The sequence below is a fragment of the Suricata suricatta genome, chromosome 10 (genome assembly GCF_006229205.1).
Source record: "Suricata suricatta isolate VVHF042 chromosome 10, meerkat_22Aug2017_6uvM2_HiC, whole genome shotgun sequence".
Classification (NCBI taxonomy): domain Eukaryota; kingdom Metazoa; phylum Chordata; class Mammalia; order Carnivora; family Herpestidae; genus Suricata; species Suricata suricatta.
Window position 1 is genome coordinate 34578366 of NC_043709.1, and position 21805 is coordinate 34600170.

Here is a 21805-nt window from a genome sequence, read left to right on the forward strand (position 1 = left end):
TGCCCCTCCCCAACTTGTGATGTCTTGGTCTCTCTCAAAGTAAGTAAGTAAACTTAAAAAAAAGAAAAATAAAAAACCACAGGGCAGCAAGAGCTACAAATATACTATGTTGACAAAATCAAAGTTTTAACTGAAGTAAAGATTTGACAGGTGCCAGGAACAATTTTTTAATCTATATATATATATATCACTCCTCCAGTTGACTTCTATGTTTGCCAATGAGTAGGCTGTGATCAGAGGGAGGTCAACTGAGAGATTCTGGTTTCCGTATTGCAAAATGACAGACTTGTTCCTGAATAGGACTTTTTGAAAATTATCCTTAAAAAAAAAACATGGAAATGAGCATGTCAGAGATCTCAAGACAGTGGATTAAATGAAATTTACATTAGGCATACACACTCTTAGGATGGGTAAAACATTTTTTTCCCTCTCACGAAGCAGAGGGAGTGAAGAAGCAGGATACATTCAAAGGTGACAGTGTCACTGAGATCAATCACATTTCAGCACGCTATTAGAAGGCGGCAACTGTCTACTAGCAGAATGAATATGAAGAAACATGTTTCATAAAGAGAATTCACCACAGGCTTCATGCACACTGCAAGTGTAAAGTTTTGCTAACACTCTGAGTTAGGATGACCAGATCAAACATAACAAGCAGGAGTAAGCAATTCCCCCAGAAACTATAAATCTTTCCAGGAACTAAAAATAAAATGTAAACATGGTGTCCGATGCATAGAATTCTATCTGCACTTTTATAGGACCAAGACTTTGTTGATACATGCTTGGAAAAATAATGATGCAAGGTCTTCGCACATCATTTCAGAAAATATTGTATCAGGACACACTAATCAAGGTGAAGCCAGGCTGAACTCCAAGCCAATACACTTGCCAAAGTGTCATACCTGCTGAAAATGTACAAATAAACATGGCTTGTGTATATCTAAACTTATAGCAAATCAAGAGAGGTTTAATGACAGAACTTCTGCCACTCACATAGTATAAGTTCACATATTACCCTCAGGATCTACATTATACAATTTGTCTTTATTTTTGAGATTTTCATACCTGAAATTGCCACAATCAGATAATATCAGTCATTTAATGTAAAGCCTCAACAGCTAGCATATTTCTATATTTTTATCAAAGTTTTAAAGACTGGCTTGATGACATTTTTCTGTACATTAGCTTCCTAAATTGTATGGAATAGATACTTTGTACTGCCTTTACCTACTCTACCAATGTCTTAACTCTTCTCTGAGTAACTCCATTTTTGAAAATGGTACACCCTTACTTTCTTACCTCCCTTTTTTGGTCTATCCAGTTAATATAAAACAAGGAAGCAAGCAAATGACAAGCAATCAATAAAGCAATAACACAGACCCCGAGTCCAAGCAACTGTTGGCTTCAGATAGATTTACTGGATATTTATTCACTCATATACCACAAATAACAACCCAAATGAGACGTGAAAAGGAAGGTGGAAAAAAATAAATTATTTTGAATTTTAAAAAAATGTTTTAAATTTATTTTTGAGAGACAGAGAAAGACATTACGTGCAGGGGAGGATCAGAGAGAGAGGGAGAGGAGACACAGGATCTGAAGCAGGCTCCAGGCTCTGAGCTAGCTGTCAGCACAGAGCCCGAGGAGGGGCTTGAACCCATGAACCGTGAGATCATGACCTGAGCCAAAGTCAGATGCTTAACAGACTGAGCCACCCAGGCACCCCAAAAATTAATTATTTTGAACCCAATGATTAATACTCATATGCTAACTCTGATTTCTTTTAGACTCATCTTCAATAATGTTTGGGAACCATAATGATTATGTGAAATATATCAAATGTTTATAAAATTACACAGTAATTTTTTTTACCTCCTCAAAAAACATTTTGTATTGGCAATGCATGCACTTGAATAGCGATCTGATACTTAACTACAGAAAAACTTGACTACATATCACTTCTGATTCATGTTGAACAAGTAAAACAAAAAGGTCTTTGGCATAAGTATCAGAAAGACACATCTTTTTAATTCTTTCATGTAAGAAACCAGAAGCAAGATCTTTTACTGCTATTATATATTAATTATTCTTAAAACAAATCATCTTATTAATCCTTCACTAATTAAATTCTAGGCTATTTATCTCATAAATGTTTAATGTCCATTACACATAATAATTAAATCTCATTTTAGTATCTTGAAATGGCTTATAGAAATACAGCTATGCTCTAATGCCTATAATTTAACACTTTACTTCAGTCAACGATGGAAGTTCAAGAACTTTGTTCACTTCTTTGTTTCATCCAAAAGAAGTAGGAATGAGATGATAATTGTAGAGTCAATATTATTAGAACATTAAGTCCAACATACTATGAAGCAGGATCCCTTATAGTGGCCATGGAAAAAGCAGCCTCCAGCTGAGAAGCAGGCGTCCATGTGGCTAATCTGTAGGTCTATTTATCTCCAGAAACTGGAGAACAATGAGAGAACTGGAAGCAAGGCCATCCCAAGAAGAGGGGAACTGATGTAGAAAGGTATCTCTTACAAAATAAATGAGATTTAGGGAAGATGAAACAAAATTTATAACAATGAAATAATAATGAGGAATTTCATAAGAAAGTCAAGGATGGAGCCTTTTGCAGTCTGTGAATGGTTAAAATGATATCTCTCTGTAATCTTCAAAATTATAATTCCTAAAATAAATTTAAGTTCTTCAATTATCTCATCCATCACAGCCAATTTTATTTCTTTTGAAAATATAACTTTTTTATTCATTTTAGCCATTCATTCAATGTCTACTTTTTGAGCACCTATACTGGCAATTCAGTACAGAAGACAAGTTAAAAACCCTGGGCTTCTTGGTATCTAGATCTTATTTGTAAGACATAGATAATAAACACAAAAACATAAGCAAAATATATAGTATATTATGCTGTAATGCATGGAAGGATAAAAATTATGTCAAAGAAACAGTTTAAGGAATGTATGTAAGGAGGGGGCCAGCAAACTACAGCCTAAAAATCATATTCAGTCCAGGTTGGACCATTAAAAATGTAGATTTTTAGATGGTTGAAGATACTCAAAAGGAAAAATATACATCACAGTACATGAAAATTACATAAAATTCAAATGTCAACATCCATAAATAAAGTTTTATTGGAAAACAGACACACTTAATCAGGTATGTTTTGTCTATGGCCACTTTGGTGCTGCCACGGCATAACTGAATAGTTGCGACAGAGACCTTATGGCTGCAAAACCTAAAATATTTACTGCCTGGTCTGCTCCAACAAAAGTTTACTGAACCCTTGTGTACGATATTACATAAGAGGATCTGTAGAGGTCTCAAAACAGCATCTGAGTGAAGACCTGGAGGTGAGGGAGTAAACTGCACAAGGAATGACACGATCTGACATGTTTTGAATGTTGTTTTGAAAGCAGACTAATGAAGGAGAAGTCAACTGCAGTATTACAGATCAGCAGTGATGTTGATGTCCTTTACAAGGACAGTGCCAGTGGAAGTTATACAACTAGGAAAATGAAGCGATTTGTTGCAGTGGTAAAGACTGTGGGAGGAAAAGGTGTGGGAAGATCAGGAGTTCAATTCTGAACTAGTAGCTTAAGGGATCAGTGTAAGTACAGATAGTAAATAAACACCAGGTAGATTAGTCTAGAGTCCAAAGAAGAGATCTCAGCTCGAGATTTAAATTTGGGAGCCATCAGTATATCAATGTCATTTAAAGCCATGAGAGAGAATGTGATCTCAGAGAGAGTGAAGATACAGAGAAAGGCGGGTCAAGAAAAAAAGAAAAATTTCAAGGTCAAGAGATTGGATGGATGGGAAGGAACAGGCCAGGGGGATGAAAGTTAAGAGGAACCAGAGCTAAAAATCCTGAAAACCAAGTGAAGAAAGTGTTTCCAGGAGGAATGAGTAATCATCTGTGTCAAATGCTGCTGATAGGACAAGTAAAATTAGAAATGAGAACAAATGGATTTAATGTTGCTGAGTGTTATTCTTGTAACTTTGACAAGAGCAGCTTTGGGGACATCACTGGAGAAAAAGCCTGTCTGGAGTGGGTCCAAATGAAAATGGAAAGTTATGCTATAAAGGGAAGGAGGAAAATGGAATGGTAGCTAGAGGCATAAACAGGCTTGAAAGGTTTTTTTGTTTTTCAATTTGGGGAGAAATAACATGTTTAAATGTTGATGGGATATTTTGGTGGAAAGGAAAATTTTGTTAATACAAGAGAGACACTGAAAAAGAGGGAGAAGGGAGGAAACTGTAGAACTAAAGTCCTTAAATAGTTAAGAACACAAGCATCTAGTGAAGAAATGAAGAGGCTGGTTTGAGCTAGAAGTATAGACAGATTAGAATAATAGGGAAAAAAGGTGTCCTTTAGAGAACACATGCTAACAGATGGTTAGATGTGGTGATTGAAGCTTAGAAAATTCTGACTACTTCTATATTTTCAATGAAAAAGGACAGAAGGTTGTTAGTTGAGTGTGATGACGGGGAAAGAGATGCTAGAAATTTTAGATGAGCAAGTATGAAGTTATCTAGAAAAATATCAGAGAGAATGGATTAGAAAATGAATAGTATGACTGTCACCTGGCACTGAGGGCTCAGTTGAGGTCAGTGATATTGAACTTTAAAATGAGTTGTGTTTTTCTCTAGCTATGTTTAGCTTCAAGATACAGACATGGAACAGGCAGAGATGGATGTAGCCATGTGTTGATCTGGCCAACAAGTATGATGAGGCAAAATGAAGCAAAGGAGTGATTATCAATGACAGATCTTGAAACTTATTTAAATAAGAAGGGATATGAGGTATAATGCAGGCAAGGACACTGAAACACTGGTGATTTCTTTGGACTATAGGTCCTGGGTGCAGCTGAATAATTTGGTGTTGTTGGTGCCAGAGATGTAGAGTCAGGTAGTGAGATGGTTGAATGAAATCATGAGTCAGAGAAAACAGTAACCAAGTAAGAGGGTTCCCTCAGGAAACCAATGTTAGTAAAATATTTCAAGAGTTAGGAAGGATAGGTAATGAGGGCAAAGAGGGATACACAGAATTTTGTGGGAATTAGGTGCTAGGCATGAAGAGGACTGGGCTTTTTGGGGTGACTAAGAAAGTCATGACAGCAAAAAGGAGAAAACAGTACAACTTTATTAACAAATACTAGTAAATATAGGCTTTAGTTAGGATAACTGTTTAGTTAGTTGTTAACAACTAACTTTAAGCACTGAAATAGCTGTTATTTAAGACTCTGGAGGGGCACCTGTGTGGCTCAGTCAGTTAAACGTCTGACTTCTGCTCGGGTCATGATCTCATGGTTCATGAGTTCGAGCCCCACATCCTGACAGATTAGAGCCTGGAGCCTACTTCAGATTCTGTGTCTCCTTCTCTCTGCCCCTCCCGTGCTCACACTTTGTCTCTCTCTCTCTCTCTCTCTCTCTCCAAAATAAATAAACATTAAAAAAAATAAAAGAAAAAAGGACACTGGAACTTTCACTGAGAACGCAGGCAGTGTCCTTGCCCTAAGATACTTCTAATAATTGACACATTTCTGTTTTATTACATGATTTCTCTAGGGGCTTTGTAGTTCATGTTTTATCATCTTTGTTTTCCTTGTACCTCAATGGCTAGCTAAAAAAAATATTAATCAATTTTTATTTGGTGTCCACTCAGTAAAATTTAATAAATGAAAAATAAATGTATACATTTAGCAAATTAAAAGAGGCATGGATTTAACCTGATAGCTAGTAGTATTATTTTACAATTACAATCTAAACTTTAATATTCAGTGTGGTGATTCAAATAGTGATTATCTCATGCAGGGAGAGATAAGCACAGAGGTAGATGGAAGTAATTGGCAATCGTTAGTTTTAGAGTTCCATGATGGGGTTCCAAGCATACATTTCATTGTTCATTATTATGCATTTTCACTTACATAATGTTAATATATTCTATGTGTTTAGATATTATATTTGACATTTAAAAAATATATTGTAGCATCATGTCTCCGTTGGGCTTCCCATTGGCACGAGTTAAAAAAAGTCCCACACTCTTGGAGAAAAAGTTCCCTTCTCCCCTATGTCTTTGGCTGAAATCAAATGGGGACAGGTGAATACGATGCTGCATCACCCTATACCCCAATATTAAACACAAAATCGTCACTATCACTCGATCACACAGTGTTTATTTAGATTTATATTCATGTTTTCTGTTTTATCTGCTTATCACTCTTTCTTGTGTCTTAACTTCTTTTTTTTGAATTTTCATTCTTCCTAAAGTTGAGGTTCTTTAGTAAAAGATTATTGATGGTAATATTTTTCAATTTTTGGTTATATAATGTAACTATTTCACCATCATGTTGAAAAATATTCCTAGATGCTGACACTATTACAGAAATTTTTGTTTAACATCTTAAAGAGATTATTTCATTATTTTGTGTTTTGCATGGTTATGTCAATCTTAAATGCTCTTGGTCAAATTAGCATTCCTTCATAGGTACGCTTTCTTTTTGGCTGCTTTTAGGTTATTATCTTGCCTCTCATTTCCTATAATATACCATGCTGAGCCTATGTATGAATTTCAATTTATTTATTCAACTTGGGCTATATTATTCTGTGTATCTTCTAACCATGTAAGAAATTCTGGGATATTCGCCTTTCTGTTCTCAATGTGGGCTCTGAATAGATATCAGATATTCTCATATTACTCTCCAGTTTAACTTCCTTTTTAAATTCTTTATTTTCCTTTTCTGTGTGGAAGCCAAGGTAATTTGCTCCCATGTATACCTTCAATTTCACTAATATTCTCAGTCATGACTAATCTGATATTTAATCTAACCCTTGAGCTTTGATCAAGAATTCTTTTCCTCTCAAGACCACTCTATTATCTCTTTCTTAAATATTTCATACAAAACTATTCTATATTCTGCTTCTGATATTTCAACCTGTAGTTTTCAGAGGTCTCAATATTCGATTTATGCAGCCTCTCACTCATGGTGGTTAGTTCCTTGGGGTCCTAGTGATTTTTGAGTTTCCTTTAACTTATTAATTATTTGATTTTAGTCTGGGGAATCCAGAAGGCCTGAGCTGGGAATGCTTTTCTCTGGAGAGGATATGCAAATCTATAAATAGCCAGAGAATTTTATCAACCTAAAACCACCACATTCTCCTTTGGGGGTCCTGACTTAATTACAAGTTCTGTTTCACCACATCAGTGCAGGTGCAAGATTCATTAACCAGAAGGCAGAGTAGTACTGAACTCCATCCTCAGGAAAACCCTGCTTCTATGAGCGACTCACCACTCAAAATCCCCAATTCCAGTTCAAAGTTTCCTTTCCTTTTTTTTTTTTTTCTGTTTTGTTTTGTTCTTCACCACTATTCCCTCCTTAGAAGAGTGGTTCTTTTTTTTTTTTTTAAATGTTTTTAAATTTATTTTTGAGAGACAGAGAGACAAGCGCGAGCAGGGGAAGGTCAGAGAGAGAGGGAGATACGGAATCTGAAGCAGGCTCCAGGCTCTGAGCTAGCTGTCAACACAGAGCCCAACGCAGGGCTTGAACCCATGAACTGTGAGATCATGACCTGAGCTGAAGCTGGAGGCTTAACTGACTGAGCCACCCAGGTGCTCCTGGAAGAGTGGTTCTTATCTTGCTCTGAAAGTCCAACAGCATTTCAGGTGGAAAAATACTTTATGTTCTACCGGAGGCGAGAATTTCTGTGATCTGTTGTACTGACAAGAAGTCTTTGTAATTATAAAAGTCATTGAAATTTTAACAGTTTTAAGAGTTGGCTTCAAAATTTAAGAGTATATTAATGCAGAGCTGTTCAATAACAATTATGTAGCCTGCATCCAACACATAGGACCGTTCTAAATAACAGGGGAAGGAAAATGGCTCTTGCTCTTAGAATGTTTTCAAATACATGGGAAGGGAGGAAGTGGCAAATTCAGATAAGCAATCTAAGTAAAAGCACACAGAGAGCTAATGAAACACTGTGACATCCTCCTGGAATGTTATCCACTGTGGGCGGGACTCTACTTTATTAAGCTTGCAACTGAGAACCACTACACAACCCACAGTTTATCAAAAGTATGTAGTGCTTAAAAAAAAAAAGTACATAGCTTTTCCTATAAAGATCACTTATCATCAGGGGAATAAAAGGCACAACATAGGGAATATAGTCAATAGTATTGTAATAGCGTTTTACGGTGACAGATGGTAGCTACACTTGTGGTGAGCACAGCATAATATATAGAGTGGTTGAATCTCTATGTTGTACCCCTGAACTAATGTGTCGATACTGAAATAAAAACATTTTTTAAAAGGAGCACTTATCACATGCATGACCGCTTTGTGTTTTGACACACACAATCCCCTTCTTATATTTCAAGAAAATTTCAGTTTGATATTATGTTGTCAGCAGAGCAATTCTACCTCTTGCCATGATAAAATCTAATTTCACTCCCACAAAATGAGAAGGAATTTGCTTTCCTTCATCTATTTTCTCTCTCTCTATCATTAAACAACAAATTAGAGTAGCAAGCTCGCTTCTGCACAGAATACATATATTTGTTACTTTCTTCACTTACAGAAAGAGTAAAGCAATAGCCTACTTTTCATGTTGCCAGGACTGAGGTTCCCAGGATGGATAAGGGATTCTTGTCCTATTTTTCTTGCTGTCTACCTCCAAGCAAACGTTTTCTCATATGGGCACAAATGCACCCACAGGCATCGCACTCTAAGGACCTGCAAGTGGCAAAGGTCTACCCAGCTGCAAGAAGCAAATGTCAGAATACCAGCTGGTCACTTAGGGATCACTGTCACCTGGTTACCTGCTTTCTACATATAATTTCCTAAGTGAAAACTGCACTAGCTGATTGTTAACTTACACAGGGCAAAACACTGTATATTCTCAATGCAATTATTTGTTAAATATGTATTGTGTACAAAGCCTTTACATCTTTTTTAGTCTTAATGGGTCAGAAAGTCTATCATCATCATCATCATCATCATCATCATCATCATCTCTCATTATTTATTTTACAGGTACCTTACATTTGTTTGCTACTTTTAAATTGTTCAAAGCACATTGTTTACACAGTTTCATTTCATCCTTGCAATTGACCAGAGGAATTTGTATCTTGAAGGATAAAGTAAGTTGTCCAAGTGGCGAATACCAAAAGTATTCAGTACGGCGGGTCCCAAACTACAATTTTCTCTACTTCATTTTCCCTTCTCTTTCCACTCTACTATTCCAATTTATTATTATGGTGATTGTTTTCATTTTGGTAAACATTGGTAGTGGTTCATAATGTTTTTCATAAGCATTTGGGTTGATCTGGTTGACAATATCCTATAACTACAGTTTAAGAGCATAAGGGTAACCAAAAGATGAAAAGAATGACAGAGGTATTGACAGATAGAGAAAATCCATTTGCACCAACATGAATTTTGTATGCTGAAACACACTAAAAGTGTTTGGGTCATAAAATTCTTTTTTTATTTTTAAAAATATTGTTTTTAAGTTTATTTATTTTTGAGAGAGAGAGAAGGGAGGGAGGGGCAGAGACAGAGGGAGACACAGAATCCGAAGCAGGCTCCGAGCTCTCATCACAGAGCCTGACCTGGGGCTCGAACCCATAGACTGTGAGATCATGACCTGAGTCAAAGTCGGACGTGTAACCATCAGAGCCACCTAGGCACCCCGGCTCATAAAATTATTCTTGAGTTAGCGTTTGTTTTTTGCTTCATGTGCTCTGAGAATAAAAATAAATATCTACTTGAAGAAACATAAAATTTATATCTTTACAATTGGCCTATTGCTCACAAACAGTAGAGTTAAAACTATACTGCTTCGATATTAAAAAAAGAAAACACAGTTGTCCAAGATTATTTAATCCCACCAAATATTCCTTGAAGTTTTATCTTTGAATGTAAAATAATGTCACTTAGCAACCATGCTGAATGCCTGTTATTTTAACATGCTTGATTTATAAATTTGCTTTTCATTTTATCAAGTCCTATTGACTTGATAGCCTTATTGACGATCAAGTCAGTGACGAATGATTAAAATGTGATCAATACTAAAAAAATGATCAATCCCATATTTACTTATTTTAAAATATTTATTTGAGAGAGAGAGAGAGAGAGAGAGAGCGAGCAAGCAAGAGAGAGCAGAGGAGGGGGCAGAAAGAGAAGGAGAGAGACTCCCAAGCAGGCTCCATGCTCAGCGTGAAACCCAATATGGGGCTTGATCCCACAATCATGAGATCATGATCTGAGGCAATATCACGAGTCAGACACTCACGTAACTGAGCCCCCCAGGTGCCCCTGATCAATATTATTTTTAGATAGCCACTGAAGTATGAGGGGAACTAAGATTATTATGTGAACAACAATGCTGCTAACCCAATTCAATAACAAAATAATTGGCTAATCAATTAGAAGCATCTCAAATGTGCTGGTACTGACATGTTTACTTTCTGGAAGAAGGTTCCAGGTTTCATAAGAGCTACTTCAGTGTTTATTAGGTGTTAGAAATGAAAAGATTATCTTAATTGCAGCTCATTCTTGCTAGCATTTGTTTGTTAAAAGGAATCATTTTCTAAGTGTAATATAGAATAGCTCCCACATATGTTATTTAGTTTAGAAAATATTCAATAGGGTTTTTCTCCAAGCTATTTTATCTACATAACTACATTCTGTTCAAACAGATTATTTTTGCTGAAAATAACAGAAAGACCTTAGATTATAAAAGTCTCGATAAATTTATTTCCAAATGAGGAGGAAATGTTTTATGACAAATGTACCAAAAACTATATATATGTATGTATGTATGTATGTGACAAGTGGGAACAGTTCTGGATTAGCAGTAGGAAGACCTGGTCTTTAATTCTTACTTTTGCATTTCCTACCTGTATGACTTTGGAAAAATTACCCAACATTGCCAAGTCAGTTTCTTACATGAAAACCAAAACCAAACCAAACCAAACCAAACCAAACCAAACCAAAATACAAACCCCAGTATAAATAGCTGTCATTTTCCTTATTGGATATTATGAGGAATAAGTCATATGGTAGATACACAAACCATTTGCAAATTTGTAAAACTCTACAGAAATGTTAGCTATTATTTTTCAGCATGTTACCAAAAGAAAAGATGTAAGATTTCAGTGGTAATGTGCAAACTTTGAGATGGTACTTCTTTAGCAGAAAAAAAAAACAAATCAAGAATGAAAATACATTATTTACTAGGGTAAGGTAATCTAAAAATGGAAGAAAATCAACAGAATTTTTTTTCTTTTAATTCATGGAATACATGTTCTGTTTTGTGAATTCTTCAGTTGAAGAAGAACAGTATTAGGCTTTGGAGAATCTCTTAATCTAGCTTACTCTCAAGAGGCATCTGAGGAAACATAAATATCTGTGCATTCAGCATATATACAAATATATGTCTTCCTCCTTCCTAATGCTGGAAGAATTTGGACTCTAGGAAAAAGTAAAATATATTAATAGTAGCACAAGGAAATTCAAAACAGCATATGTGTAAGTGCTGGCTCTAAATCATAAGTGTACACTTAGAATCCAAAATGAGTAGACTGTGTGGATATGGTACACAGTAAGAATTTCATTATAGAAAAAAATTAAATTGCACTCATTTGTTTGCCTATGGGGTTGTTTCTATAGTTTGGGAAATTTCATTACTGTTATAAATCTTTACCATAAATGCCAGAGAATAACACCTACTGTGTAAGAAAAGAGAATGAAATTAGGCTTTTAATCAAGAAATTAGGAGCTCCCTGGGAAATAGTTGGGAGAGGAGAGTACGTCATATTTCATTCTTTTACACAGTAGAAAAGTCTGAAAAAATATTGAGCCTTTATAAAAGGATATTGGTATGAGGATCTGGTGATTATGAAGAAAAATCACTGTCAGCAACATAAATGGATCTCTCTCTCTCTGAGTATAGCATATTCATTAAAAATGTCATTGAAAGGATATGACATACTCTAATTCACACTAAATTCATTAAAAAGTTATGACATACTCTAACAAGTTATCTCAGTGGGCATTTAGATTGTTTCCACTTTCCTTGCTATTAGGAAAAAAATACTACAATACATAGAAATATTTGAAATAGATTTTCAAAGATTAATTCATGGGGGCAGGGAGACCATGGAAGGGCGTCGGGTTGAAGATGAATTTCAAAGGAATAAAGGATAAAGTACATGGAATTTCAGAGAACGTTTTTTCGTGGATGGGGAGTAGTGCTGGAGGTTGGGAGGTAGTAAAAGCCAGTGCCTTGTAGTACTGTGGTTGCGTGCATGGAGACAGGGGGTGAGGTACCCTTGCTAAGAGATCATCTTTTACATATTTGGTTTCTGCTAAAACTTTTGTTAGAAAAATGGTTTTGTTGCTAGCAAAAAAGTGTAGGAAAGATTATCAGCAATGAGAAGTCAAGGAGTATTTATCAAGTAACTTGAAAGCATTGTGCTTAGAAAGATGCACTTCTTGAGGCAGGATTGAAAAATGGCTTTGAGAAACTTGAGATCCGAGGCAGAGAAAGTCGTTAGAAACCTCTTAAAATTTTCAGGCAAGGAATTATGGAATCTAAAGTCAGGGAGTGAAAAGAGAGATGAAGAAGAGCTATGATAGCAATGATTATTGTTAATTATCTGGTAGTGATCTGCTGCTTGAAGGTTAAGAAAAGGAAAGGTGAAGGTAACTGAAATTATTAGCTTGGCCAACCTGAGTGGAGGGTAAATATGAGAATCAATGTGAAGAATCTATGATGAAGAGATGTTCTGGGATGGATGGATGGATGGATGGATGGATGGATGGATGGATAGTCAGTTATTCTGAGTATTCCATTCCTTTCCATCTCTACATAGGACTAAAGCATCACCCTCTACAGCATGGACTACTTCAAAGGCCAATTAAATCTGTGCTTCTAGCTTGTCTTAGAACTCATTCTCCATGCAGTAGCCCCAGACAGCCTTAGAAAATTTAAATAAAGTTATTTTGCTCTCATACTTAAGTCACACAAGAGGTTTCCTTCTGTACTTAAAACAGCATTCAAAGTCATCCCTGCCTATACCTACTTATCTCTCCAACCTCAGCTCATGCCCTTCCCTCTCACTCCTACGTCCCCTCCACTTTGGCGATCCTTCTGCTCCAACCTTATTTCCATCCTGCTCTTCGGCCTTTACACGAGCTGCTTCTCCCCACGTTTTTGCATGGCTGGCTCCTTGCTATATCAGTCCCAGCTTCTATCTCATGTTTTAGAGAAGCTAAAAAGTGATTATCCAATCTAAAACATGTGTCTTATTGTTTTTTTTTTACAGCTTCTGCTTTATTTTCCTTGTAACATGTATCATCCAATAATATTTCATATTTTTAAAAATTTCAGTGTTTGTTTCTGAAAGAGTGAGAGAGAGAGAGAAAAAAAAAACTGGTGAGGGAATTGCAAAGAGAGAGGGGGACAGGATCTGAAGTGAGCTCTGCACTGGCAGCAGGGAGCCTGACACGGACTCAAACTCATGAACCATGAGATGAGCTGAGGTCGGACGCTCAACTGACCGAGCCACCCAGGCGCCCCAATGTTTCATCTTTTTAAATCCTTTCGGTACCAGAAAAAAAAAATCCTTTTTGTAAATAGAAGAGACTTTATGTACCTTGTTTATTGCTAGTTCTTATTACCTAGAGCAGTGCCAGTGATGAACAGGTACTCAATAAATGGCAAATGAAAGAAGACATGCTGTGCTTGAAGGGCCCCAGAGTACAGCCGTGAGCAGATGGCTGGGAAGCAGTTTTGAGTGGTGGGGAAACAAAGTCCAGAGAAACAAAGGAATGAGGTACAGCTGTACTACAATTGATTTATATCTTATAGGCTCGGCTACCATTTGTGCTTGGATGTGGCAAGTGTGTGTGTGTGTGTGTGTGTGTGTGTGTGTGTGTGAGAGAAGGACAATTTTTCCATAATAGTTATAAATAACTTCATTATATCCTTTTCAGGACAGAGAAACGAACTGAAACTCATCTCTCCCTAATTTCTCTTTAAGGAAGGTGAGTAGCTTGAATTGAAACCAGTGAGGAATGTGACTTTGGGCAGATCACTAACCGTTATATATTTATTCAGTAAGTATTTCCTAAGCTCTCACCATGGACAGACAGTGTGCTGGTGCAACGGCTGCAGTGTTGAACAAAACAACACAGACTGTCCTCATGGAGCCTACACCCTTGTGAGGGAAAGAGACAAGTGAATAATCCCACAAGTAAATAAATATCAACTCCAAAAAGCACTATAAATACGAAGCAAACTGTAGGGAGCAAATGTGGCTCAGAGCAAATGAGACCAGATGGATGAGAGACATTAACAGATCTTCACAGTGGGACCTTCATTCAGAAGGAGAAATTCAAACATGTGAGTTGGGACTAAGCACGGCATGTTCAAGACCTTGACAGAAAACCAGGCTAATGAGTGCTCGGACAGTGAAGGAAAAAGAAATGTCTGCTGTGACTGCAAAGATCACTCAAAACAAGAATGTGCAGGTCCTTGGGGCTTTGTAAGGACTTTAGTCAATGAAGGAGCCACTACATGGGGCCTTTCACTGGTGGCCTGTTATCTCTCACACTGATAAGACCACTGCTCTTCGGTGTATGGCAATGACGAGCTTCCTAATAAATTGTTACTCTAAAAACTAAACTGTAAACACTTTCAGAATATGTAAAAGATGTATTCGAACAATCTGTGAAGTACGTGCAAAATGTAGTGAATAACAGCAATTGGCATCTATGTGGGTTCACAGGGGTGCATCTGTGACATTTGCAGGGTTTTTATCTCAATCACATACGTGCTCATGATGTCAAATTCTTATAAGAGCAAGAAGTCGTTAGTTCTGACTTCAGTCTTCCTCATCTGAGTTTAAAATTCCATTTCTAATATCTAAGAAGAAAGAACTTGTTAAGCAAATTAATATTGTGAAGTGGGTTTCCTGGAGGCATATTTAACCTACTTGCAAGGCCAACTACTTTATAATGCATGACTTACATGCAAATGAGAAGCTACTAAATATAAATTAGTCTGTTCATTACAGTGGTTTAGTAAGGCTTACAAACACATTATCATCGGTTAAGTCACTGTGATAAAGTTTTAAATAACCATTTCTGTTAAAAATCATTCATTCCTTACTTCCTTCACTCATTCTCTTACTCAATAAACTGGCTCCCTGGGGAGTCTTTCCCAGCTCAGGATACAGCAATTCCATCCTTCTGAAAGTTGTTCAGACCAAAAAACATGGTGTCTTCTTGACTTCGGTCTCTCACACCCTACATCAGATCCGTCAGCCAGTATTGTAGGCTTTAGCTTAAACACACATGTATACACAGAGTCACACACGCACACATATATACAATCATCCCACCTGTTGAAGAATTTCTTGTAGTCACTTATCTTCTAACTGTCCCTGATATTTCAAATTTGGGAATCACAAGAAGTGTTATTTTCCAAGCACTGTGGGGTTAGAACATCTATTGTATGTGTTCTCCCTGCATTAGAAGATACATCCTATGTGTTCTCTCTGGGTTTTGCGGTGACTTCCAAATCTGGATCTCCAGTTCTGATTCTCCCCTAACATCATATTCAGTCGCCTATAGGAAACCAGGACAGCCAAGAGTCAATATAAATGAATTATCTTGCGTATCGGATATGCTCATCCTCCAATATTCCCTGTTTATTTATTCTATTATTTTTTTAAATGTTTATTTATTTTGAGAGAGAGAAAGAGAGAGAGAGAGACAGAGTGTGAGCAGGGGAGGGGCAGAGAAAGAGGGAGACACAGAATCGGAAGCAGGCTCTAGGCTCTAAGCTCTCAGAACAGAGTCCAATGGAGGGCTCGAACCCATGAACCGTGAGTCCATGACCTGAGCCAAAGTCAGAAACTTAACCAATTGAGCCACCCAGGTGTCCCTATTTATTTATGTGTTTGTTTATTATCTATTCTTTTTTATTAAGATGTAATTGACAGGCAACATTATCTTAGTTTTCGGTGTATAAAATAATGATTCGATATTGTATACATGATGAAATGATCACCACAGTAAGCCTAGTTAACGTTCATCAGCAAACAGGATTAACTGAAGTTGTATCAGAACTCAGAGATGGTCGTGAGCTAGGAGTGTCAGTAAGCAACACTGTGGGGCTGGCAAGTAACGTGCCAGGGTCCCCTCAGTCCCCTGAGGGTGAGAAGAAAATGTGTGTTACAGGTCAGAGCCACTCAGACCTCAGGGGTCCTCTTGACTCCCTTTGCCAAACAGAAAAGCCCCTCTTAATGAAACAGGCCCTGTGTGCCTTTCGTTCTGCAACTGTGGTGCTCTCTATACCAACTTAGTTATTGGAGCAGAGGTTCAGGACAAATGCTCTTCCTGTAAGTTACTTTTGCTTTTATTTGTTTATTATTTATTTATTTATTTATTTTCATGGGAGATGGGCATTGATAAGACCACTTGTTGGGATGAGCCCCAAAGCCAAGACTACACTGTATACACTGTATGTTGGCTAACTTCACAATAAATTTTTTAAAAATAACAACAACAAAAAGAAATAAAAATAAGATTCCCTATTTAAACAAGTGCTGGAGTCTACCAGTCACCCAACCTACAAGCACCTCTCTCTTCCTTACTCGCATGGCCCTGTTAAGGAATCATCAAATGCTGCCCATTTGGTTTCCTACATATTTCTCAAATATGCCTCTTCTCCCTCCCCTGCTTACAACTGTCCTAGTTTTAAGGAGCTTATTAAAGTTCTCTTCATTTCCTGGACCTTAATTTACCTCCTCCTTTGTTCAGGAAAGAGGAGCAGAGGGGGAGTTTCCTCTGCAGAGTTTTAGGGGGTTTACCCTTAGCATAAACCCATCGATTACAACCCCTTGCTAGATTCTCACAGAAACAAACCTAACAATAAGCTGACAACTTATTTAATACACAGAAAAAGTTTGAAGCAAGAGTTATAAAAATATTTTAGTGCCTTTTCTTCCCTGTTTTATATGATACCTTTGGGAATTCACTGGAGGTACTGTTTCATTCACTGAACTTGGCAGTTTCAACTTTCAGGCACAAAGGAAATGGAAATGTCTAGAGATGTCTGAAGGGTTGTGTTTTACTTTCTCTTTCCCTTTTCTTCTTTTATGGTTGAGTTCTGCCAGAGCAGAAAATATAAAAATATAATATATGAAATATTACTTACAGAGTTGATGACAATAAATTTAGCTGGGCGTTTTCTATTTACAAGGATTATCTTCTGTAATATTTTATTATTCATTATCTTGTTGTGCTATTCTACATGTTTCTAAGGTAAAACAGATTTCTACAGATGAATGTACGCGCGCGCGCGCGCACACACACACACACACACACACACACACACACACACACAGTGAATTAGCAATAGTTAACTCGCATGCCTCCCAAGAGACGTGGGGATCCCTGAAGCTTCAATACTGAATACATCAGATCTTAAAAATGTTGCCACATCACCATCATTAAATCCCAAGTCAGTTTGCAAATATCCATTTGCATAATCATAGGGGGAAAATGCCTTGTACTTTTACTTAGCTTTGCCACTTGTTTATTTTTTGAGACCAGGGAACCCTGGTCTTTCCTTGTCTCTTTTGTTGTCTCTTTACAGTTGTAGTGAATAAAACTTGATGCTAGTTCAGAGACAAACCACATAAGGGACCCATAATAAAAAGGTTCTCATTTTTTAAATAGAGAACATGGATAATTTTTTTACTTAACTGAACTAAGCAAAATAACCTATTCTAAATAGAAACTTGTAAGATATAACAGAAAGGAGGAGGAAACCATGAAAATAACATAAATAATATGGCGAAGACTGATTGTTCCCCTACCACAATCTGGTTATTCCTTCTTTCCGGGTATGTAGTTGCTGGCGACATGCAGTGTTTCCCACTGCTGCATGCGGCTGGTCATGTAATTAAGTTCTCATCAAGGATATGTGAGTGGAAGGGATGTGTGTAACCTGCATAAAAGGAAGCCTTTTCTTTTGCTCTCTGTACATTAGGACAGGGGTGTGTGTAGTCAGCTGGGATCATGGAAAAGAGGCTAATGCTCCGAGGGATAGCAGAGGAACAGAATGGAAGATGGAGGCCCTTAGACGCTATGTGAGATTGGGAGCAGTTAGGCCTGATTTCTGTGTGGGAGAAATTCTGCAACAACATACCTTCTGGGAGAAGACAGGGTTATCTCTACAGCCTACTGACAACCATAAAGACAGAGGGCTAGTTAGAGATGCACTGAGAGAAGTAACATGGCTCTTTAAGGAACACAAGAGAAGGTTCCTAATTTCCATTTGTCCTTCTTATCCAAACCAATATGTACATGTTAGTACTTTTTCTCTCCTACTTGTCCTTTGTTATTTATTTTCTTATTCTCTCTTAGTTACTAATCCTTTCATCCCCCTTCCTCTGTGAGTATAAACCGGTGGTGTTGAAATATAGTGACAAATCTATATCAAGCATTTTCACCAATCACATATATATTTCCAGATGATAGCTTGTAAACAAGGGGTGTTCTTAATAGCTGCACAATATTTCTATATGAACTCTACCCCAAAACCTTAAAAAACAGATTCTATATGAAAGAAAAATCTAAATTGAATATTAAAACAACAAAACAAAATCTTAGTGTGAGAGAGGCCCTCGTAAGCAAGACAGGAAACTCACATGTCATGGTGGAAAACATAGGCATCTTGATAAGAAGAAAACCAGTAGAAGAAATGGGCAAAAGATATATAATGGACACGTCTCAGAATAATAAAGGATTAATTTATAAATACTTAAGATATGTTATCATAGTAGTAGTCAGAAGGATGCAATTTGAAACAACATAATTTTTATTTTTCCAGATTGATAATATAAAAGATGGTTACTATTCATATCTGGCAATTGTGCTTGTGGAAATGTGAATGATAATAAATTTTAGTAAAATATTTTTTAAGTAGCATTGCACCACTGTTTATAACAGCAGTAGGGAAGAAAAAAAAGAAATATGTAAAGTTCATCAATAGGATAAAATTTGACAAAATGATGGTAATACCCTGGATTCAATTTTTCTCTTCTTTAAAATGACCTTTGGTCATATTACAGTAACTTTTAATAAATTTACTTACAAGCCAAAGAACAGTGCCCCGTGCAAAGGGTAGCTAAGAAAGGCAATTTGAAGCAAAGAGTGATGGGAGAAGAGCAGTGAAGGGAGGCGCTTGGTTTTAGATCAGTGACCGTTTGGACAGAAAAAGGCTTATTACTATGGTGACTAGGTAACCACCCAGACACTACTATGGAACACAGGACCATTCTTTGGGGGGAACCCTGAAATTATGTGAAAGGTTAAGTTCAGTTATATATTAAAGAAAATGTAACTTGAGTTGGCTATCATAGTATGTTGAGAGGTAGGGTTATATCCAATATGACTGAATGTATTTGCTGAGCTACAAGCATTTCGATGGAGTCTCAGAATATAAAAGGAAGTCTTAGAGTGCTGGGCGTAAAAGGAGTCTGACAAGTGTGCCTTTCATTCAAGAAAGTAATATGACCAGACTTACATGTTAGAAATGTCACTCGGTAGGAACCCAGGAAATGGGTCTAAGAAGGAAGCAGACCACGTGTGCAATGGTAGAATCATACTGAGGATGTGTATGAGGGCAGTGTTGGCAGAAACAGAGGAAGGGAAGACAGGTTTGAAAAATAAAAGACGAAATGCCTAGCAAATTGGCAGACTTGAGGCTGCTTTTTATGTCTCTTGCTTTGGAGCCTGGGTGGATGATGCAACCACTCCTAAACTCTGGGAAGTCAGAAGAGCAAACTGATCTTAAAGAACCATCTTAGTGAAATAAGTTAACTTTTTTCAGACATTTGTGATATGTCAGCTGTATGACTCTTAGTTCATAATAATGGAAACAAAACCTTTAATATCAAATTACAGCAAATGAGTTTTCTCTCTAAAGGGCATGAATGTGACACTTTTAGCAAGATATGATGTTAGAACAAGGCACTTTAGTGATTATATTTCATTTGATTTCTCCAACTGTAATGGGTTTTTCTTTACTCCTTCACTCAGCACACGGATTTAAGTAATTTCCTCAAGACACAGACTAAATCTAGGAAAGTATATCTACATCTCACATGCCCCTTCTAATGCTTCTGAAAATTAGTTATCTTTTCTTAATGTTTATATATTTATTTTGGGGGGGATGATAAGGGGAAGAGCAAAAAGAGAGAGAGAGAGAGAGAGAGAGAGAGAGAGAGAGAGAGAATCCCAAGCAGCCACACTGTCAGCATAGAGCCAAATGTGGGGCTTGATATTATGAACCAAACCGTGAGCTCATGACCTGAGCCAAAATCAGGAGTCAGAGGCTCAATCAACAGAGCCACCCAGGTGCTCATGAAAATTAAGATATCTTAATACCACATTTAAAACACCTAAACAATGGTAACAATCTTAAAGGATACTATGACTATGCATAGACTTTCTAACCAAAGTATTAAGTATTTGGTGTGAAAATGGAAGCATAAAAATACTAAATATGGAGAAGGGAACATGTCTTTAATCTCCATGTCTTCTATCACAACTCAGGAGCCCATGCTGACTATAATCCTAGTGTATATTCATTGAATTCTAGAAAATGTAGGGGGTAGAAAGAATATGCACAGAAGCACAAAGCATAAAGCTCTGTCCCTTTTTTTATACTATCAAGTCAATTCCTTGTTTTGCTTTTATTACATGAAAATACAGGATTGAAAACCCCAAGAGGTAGCACTGCCTACTGAAAGGTCATTTTATAAGAGGTCAGAATTTAGAATTTCGAGGAGCTTCTTTGGCTTATCATCATGCAGTAGTTCAAAGTGATTTTTGGGATGAGACTAAAGATTTTAAGGATTTTACGGCTTCTGTTTTCGTTCTTATACTTCCTACATAGGCATCATGCTGGCTAGAGCGCAGGTGATTACAACTTGTTTGATTTAGTTTCAGAGTGCTTATTGTGCCTAAAGTGATTACTTAGTTTGGGTAAAAGTGCATATGAAAAATACATCTGCTGTACTGTGAATTAGTTGTCTTCTGAAACACCACAGTTAATAGTAATAATACCATAAAGCTAATAAAAGCAATAATTATACTGACATTCATTGAGTGCCTACTATGGATCATTCAATTTTTAAAATTAATTTTCACACAAACCCTATGCAATAGATAGAGAAAATCAAGTTAATTTGGGCAAAGTAATACAACATTTTAAATGGCTGAAACAGAATAAAAGCAAGAGTTTCATTAAGTTTTATAATATAGGCATACCTCAAAGATATTGTGGGTTTGGTTCCAGACCACTGCAATAAAGCGAATATCGCAGTAAAATGAGTCGAATGATTTTTTTTTTGTTTCCCAGTGCATGTAAAGTTCTGTTTACACTGTACTGCAGTCTATTAAGTGTGCAATAGCATTATGTCTAAAAAAATATCCCACACAACAATGTATATAGCTTAATTAAAAAATACTTTATTGCCAAAATATGCCTGAGCTTTCAGGAATCATAATCTTTTTGCTGACTGATGAGGGTGATGGTTGCCAAAGTCTGTGATGACTGGCCATTTCTTAAATTAAGCAACAATGAAGTCTGTCGTGTCAACTGACTCTGACTCTTTTACGAATGATTTCTCCATAGTGTGCAATGCTGTTTGATAGGATTTTACCCATAGTAGAACTTCCTTTTATATTTGAGTCAG

General features: G+C 36.8%; 1 protein-coding gene across 1 annotated transcript in view; it reads right to left on the bottom strand.

The window, feature by feature from the left end:
* TMTC2 (transmembrane O-mannosyltransferase targeting cadherins 2) overlaps positions 1-21805 on the bottom strand; it is a 400088-nt gene that overhangs the window by 14116 nt on the left and 364167 nt on the right. The gene's annotated exons all lie outside the window — the stretch shown is intronic.